Source organism: Monodon monoceros, unplaced genomic scaffold (assembly GCF_005190385.1).
Source record: "Monodon monoceros isolate NGI ecotype Baffin Bay Population unplaced genomic scaffold, NGI_Narwhal_1 Super_Scaffold_21, whole genome shotgun sequence".
NCBI classification, from domain to species: domain Eukaryota; kingdom Metazoa; phylum Chordata; class Mammalia; order Artiodactyla; family Monodontidae; genus Monodon; species Monodon monoceros.
Genome location: NW_021703778.1, coordinates 4,699,379 through 4,705,378, shown reverse-complemented (window position 1 = coordinate 4,705,378; position 6,000 = coordinate 4,699,379). Strand labels below are relative to the sequence as shown.

The 6,000-nt window shown below is 45.5% G+C and overlaps 1 protein-coding gene across 1 annotated transcript in view; it reads left to right on the top strand.

Moving 5' to 3' along the window:
* Positions 1 to 6,000, top strand: part of STAM (signal transducing adaptor molecule) — a 66,850-nt gene that overhangs the window by 59,455 nt on the left and 1,395 nt on the right. The window lies entirely within an intron of this gene.

Sequence of the window (6,000 nt, the reverse complement as noted above, 5' to 3'; positions counted from 1 at the left end):
TCTTCTTGGATCGATCCCTTGATCATTATGTAGTGTCCTTCTCTGTCTCTTGTAATAGTCTTTATTTTAAAATCTGTTTTGTCTGATATGAGAATTGCTACTGCAGCTTTCTTTTGATTTCCATTTGCATGGAATATCTTTTTCCATCCCCTCACTTTCAGTCTGTATGTGTCCCTAGGTCTGAAGTGGGTCTCTTGTAGACAGCATATATATGGGTCTTATTTTTGGATCCATTCAGCCAGTCTATGTCTTTTGGTTGGAGTATGTAATCCATTTATATTTAAGGTAATTATCGATATGTTTTCTTCCTATTACTGTTTTCTTAATTGTTTTGGGTTTGTTATTGTAGGTCTTTTCCTTCTCTTGTGTTTCCTGCCTAGAGAAGTTCCTTTAGATTTGTTTTAAAGCTGGTTTGGTGGTGCTGAATTCTCTTCTTTTGCTTGTCTGAAAAGGTTTTAATTTCTCCATCGAATCTGAATGAGATCCTTGCTGGGTAGAGTAATCTTGGTGTAGGTTCTTTCCTTTCATCACTGTAAATATGCCCTGCCACTCCCTTCTGGCTTGCAGAGTTTCTGCTGAAACATCAGCTGTTAACCTTATGGGGATTCCCTTATATGTTGTTGTTTTTCCCTTGCTGCTTTTAATATTTTTTCTTTGTATTTAATTTTTGATAGTTTGATTAATATGTATCTTGGTGTGTTTCTCCTTGGATTTATCCTGTATGGGACTCTCTGCACTTCCTGGACTTGATTGACTGTTTCCTCTCCCATATTAGGGTAGTTTTCAACTATAATGTTTTCAAATATTTTCTCAGTCCCTTTCTCTTTCTCTTCTTCTTCTGAGACCCCTGTAATTTGAATGTTGGTGCATTTAATGTTGTTCCAGAGGTCTCCGAGACTGTCCTTAATTCTTTTCATTCTTTTTTCTTTATTCTGCTCTGTGGTAGTGTTATTTCCACCATTTTATCTTCCAGGTCACTTATCCGTCCTTCTGCCTCAGTTATTCTGCTATTGATTCCTTCTAGAGGATTTTTAATTTCATTTATTGTGTTATTCATCATTGTTTGCTCTTTCGTTCTCCTATGTCCTTGTTAAATGTTTCTTGTACTTTCTCCATTCTATTTCCAAGATTTTGGGTCATATTTACTATCATTATTCTGAATTCTTTTTCAGGTAGACTGCATATTCCCTCTTCATTTGTTTGGTCTGGTGGTTTTTTACCTTGGTCCTTCATCTGCTTCATATTTCTTGTCTCCCCATTTTGCTTAACTTACTGTGTTTGGGGTCTCCTTTTTGCAGGCTGCAGGTTCGTAGTTCCCATTGTTTTTGGTGTCTGCCCCCAGTGGCTAAGGTTGATTCAGTGGCTTGTGTAGGCTTCCTGGTGGAGGGGACTGGTGCCTGTGTTCTGCAGGATGAGGCTGATCTTGTCTTTCTGGTGGGCAGGTCCACGTCTGGTGGCGTGTTTTGGGGTGTCTGTGAACTCAGTATGGTTTTAGGCAGCCTCTCTGCTAATGGATGGGGTTGTGTTCCTGTCTTGCTAGTTGTTTGGCATAGGGGTGTCCAGCACTGAAGCTTGCTGGTCCTTGAGTGCATCTGGGTCTTAACGTTGAGATGGAGATCTCTGGGAGAGCTCTCACTGGTTGACATTACGTGGGGCTGGGAGGTCTCTGGTGGACCAATCTCCTGAACTCAGCTCTCCCACCTCAGAGGCTCAGACCTGACACCCGGCTGGAGCACCAAGACCCTGTCAGCCACATGGCTCAGAAGAAAAGGGAGAAAAAAAAAGAAGGAAAAAAAATTACAATAAATTAAGTTATTAAAATAAAAAAATATTAAAATAAAGAAATAAAGTAATAAAAAAGAAAGGAAGAGAGCCCCCAAACCAACAAACAAGTCCACCAATCATAACAAGCACTAAAAAGTAAACTAAAATAAACATATAAATCAGAAACTAGTCAGTTGCATATAGCAAACCCCAAGTCTTCAGTTTCTCCCAAAGTCCATTGCCTCAATTTGGGATGGTTCGTTGTCTATTCAGGTATTCCACAGATGCAGGTACATCAGGTTGATCGTGGAGATTTAATCCGCTGCTCCTGAGGCTGCTGGGAGAGATTTCCCTTTCTCTTCTTTGTTCGCACAGCTCCTGGGATTCAGCTTTGGATTTTGTCCCGCCTCTGCGTCTGGGTTGCCGGAGGGCATCTGTTCTTCGCTCAGACAGGACGGGGTTAAAGGAGCTGCTGATTTGGGGGCTCTGGCTCACTCAGGCCGGGGGGAGGGAGGGGTACAGAGTGCGGGGCGAGCCTGCGGCGGCAGAGGCCGGCGTGACGTTGCACCAGCCTAAGGCGCGCCGTGTGTTCTCCCGGGGAAGTTGTCCCTGGATCACGGGACCCTGGCAGTGGCGGGCTGCACAGGCTGGGAGGGAGGTGTGGGAGGGAGGGAGGGAGGTGTGGATACTGACCTGTGCTCGCAGGCAGGCTTTTTGGTGGCGGCAGCAGCAGCCTCAGTGTCTCATGCCCGTCTCTGGGGTCTGTGCTGATCGCCGCGGCTCGCGCTCATCTCTGGAGCTCGTTTAGGCGGTGCTCTGAATCCCCTCCCCTTGCACACCCTGAAACAATGGTCTCTTGCCTCTTAGTTCCAGACTTTCTCCCAGAGTCCCTTCCCTGCTAGCTGTGGCACACTAGCCCCTTTCAGGCTGTGTTCACGCAGCCAACCCCAGTCCTCTCCCTGAGATCTGCCCTCCGAAGCTGGAGCCTCAGCTCCCAGCCCCGCCCGCCTCGGCGGGTGAGCAGACAAGCCTCTCGGGCTGGTGAGTGCTGGTCGGCACCGATCCTCTGTGCGGGAATCTCTCCGCTTTGCCCTCCGCACCCCTGTGGCTGCGCTCTCCTCCGCGGCTCCGAAGCTTCCTCCCTCCCCACCCCCCATCTCCACCAGAGAAGGGGCTTCTAGTGTGTGGAAACTGTTCCTCCTTCACAGCTCCCTCCCAGCGGTGCAGGTCCCGTCCCTATTCTTTTGTCTCTGTTTGTTCTTTTTTCTTTTGCCCTACCCAGGTATGTGGGGAGTTGGTTGCCTTTTGGGAGGTCTGAGGTCTTCTACCAGCGTTCAGTAGGTGTTCTGTAGGAGTTGTTTCACATGTAGGTGTATTTCTGATGTATTTGTGGGGAGGAAGGTGATGTCCACGTCTTACTCCTCCGCCATCTTGAAGGTCCTCCTGAATTCTCCTGGATGGCTCCAACAAGGATGGTTCCCAGGGTAGTTTCTTGTGGCAGAAAGAATTCAGAGACAGAGGGGGAGGTCAAGAAAACAAAGTGATGATTTATTTAAGCGATGGATTTTTGGGTTTTTTGCCATTGAATTGTATGGGTTCTTTATGTATTTTGGATATTTACTCCTTACCAGATAATGTGATTTGCAAATATTTTCTCCCATTTCATAGGTTGCCTTTTGGTTTTGTTGATGGTTTTCTTTGCTGTGCAGAAGCGTTTTAGTTTGATGTAGTCCCACTTACTGATTTTTGCTTTTGTTGCTTGTGTTTTTGCTGTATATTCAGGAAACCGCAGCCGAGACCAGTCTCAACAACCTTTTTCCCCTGTCTTTTCTTCTAGGAGTTTTACAGTTTCAGGTCTTAAATTTAAGTTTTTACTCCATTTCAAGTTCATTTTCGTGTGCGGTGTAAGACAGGGGACCTTCTTCATTCCTCGGCATGTGGTTATCCGGTTCTCCCAGCACCGTTTGTTGAGGAGGCTATCCTTTCCTCATTGAGTATTCTTGGCTCCCTTGGCAGATACTAGTTGACCATTGATTTGGAGTTTCTGAGCCTCAAGGTTCTTAGGGGCTAATGGAGGCAAACACACACAAAGTATGTTGTTACAACACAAATTACAAATAAAGGTATATGCAGAGTGCTTGAGGAGCCTCAGGGTTTAGGGAAGATTTCCAAGAAAAATATGCTCTTAAGACTGGAGGAAAAAGTAAGAATGATTGTCTGTCATGGACAAAGATGTGGGTCTCATGCTTTTGTTTACCTGACATGCTGTGAAATGCATGGTACCCATGGAATGGATGAAATGGGGAGCAGTGAAAACGCACAGTGCATGTTGGGCATTACCAGTGGTGCAGTGTTACTAAAGGGTTAAAGTCTCTGGGGGGAGAGGTGAGAGAGACGCTTGGACTTATTGACAAGGGTAATGGATGGTCCGAGATACCATGTTAAGGAGCTTGGGTCTTGTCTGGGAAAGCCCGTAAAGAGCTTCAGGTGGTGATAGTGTTGATGGATTCCTAGGGACTAGGTTAGGAGCTGGTGGGCTAGTATATCAGGCAAGAAATGATGAGTGTCTAACTACAAGATAGGGATGAGAAAAGGGTTATTTAGAGATGAGCAAATGATCGCCTATGGGTAACACGGTGGGGAGATAGTGCAGAGCAGAGATATGAGAGAATTGCTGGGCTTTAACCTTTGAACAGCTGGGTGGATGGTAGAACTTTTAAGTTGAGATAAGGAATATAGCACAAAGTGGGAATGATTGCAGTGATAGCTAACATTTATGGGGTAGTAAGCACTAGGTGTTGTGCTGTATGCTTTATGTGTATTAACTCATTGACGGTAATAACCCATGAAGTAGGTACACTATTATCCCCATTTTATAGATGAGAAAATTGAGGCAGGGAGCAACGGCTGAGGTCCCATTTAGCTAAGATACAAAACTAGGCATTTTGGCACCAGAGCTTAGCACTTAGTCTCAACATGATACAATAGCATTGTTGTGACCCTTATCGATGTGACCAATAGCATGAAACCTGAGTTCTTGTAATACTTTGTATTTCACAACACAACACTTGTGGAGTGATAATGGGTGATGCCTTTAAGCATGACTTGCGTGGTTACATTAGTTGGTGGAATATAGTAGCAAATGACTATCTGTTATAATAGTGAATTGCTTTAATTTGTGCAAAGTACAAGAGTATTGAATTTACCAACATTGATTTATAAACAATCTAGGAATTGAAGAAAAGTTTAAAAATAGGCAGTATTTTGAAAATTTTAGGCAATTGCCCATTGTATAGCTTGTTTTACATTTTTCACAGAGAGGTGGGGGGGAAATCTGCTTGTTAAAGCTCTTCGTATTTCTCTTTGTATCCTGGTGTCTTACACATAGTGGAAACTCAACTGTCAGGTTGGGGATGGGAAGAGAGGAAGCCGAGACATGAATCAAGACAGCTCGAAGGAGTTCTGGTCGGTGGGATGGGATCCGTGCACAGTGGTGGGCACCTTGCACAGGGGCACACTGGCAGGTGGTCGGTCCCAGCAGGAGGCGAGGCAGGATGTAGCTGTGGGTGTGGGTGCAGACAGTGGGTAAATGTGTTAGTGGGAGTAGATAGAAGGTCTCTGTTGTTTGCTTCTCTGTTTTCAGGGAATAAGACAAAGGAGGATATCAGGTCTTCATCTCCCCTAGTCTTCCAGCACTGCTCTTAGGGACCAGCCATTTCCGTGTGGCCAGACCCAGTGGTCACTTCCTTTTTGAAATACTTTCTTCACTTGGCCGTGACCGTGCTCTCTTAGTTTTCCTTCTGCCTTATTGCCACTCTTCAGCCTTCTTTGCCAGTGCCTCTTTATCTCCCTGACTTCTAGCTCTAGAGCTCAAAACACAGAGTGCTTTTTCCTCTGTCTGCAGTCGCTCCCTGGGGGATGTCATGCAGGTCCCTGACCCTGAACGCTGCTTGTGTGTGCCGATGGCCCCCGAATTCGAGCTCTGAGCCCTTACCTCTCTGCTGGGCTCCAGAACCGCATAGCTGACCACCTGCTCACTGTCATTTCTTGGCAGTCTCCTAGGTATCTCACTTGACATGTCCAAAACTGTGCTTGATTCTCCCTCCCCGAATCTGCCGTGGCCCTTATCTGTAGTCTTTTCCTTTTCAGTGAATGGCTACTATACCAGAGTAGAGTAGGACTTAGTTCTAAGATTTTACCTCAGACATGATGTAAACTTCCTTTGATGGAAGTTCC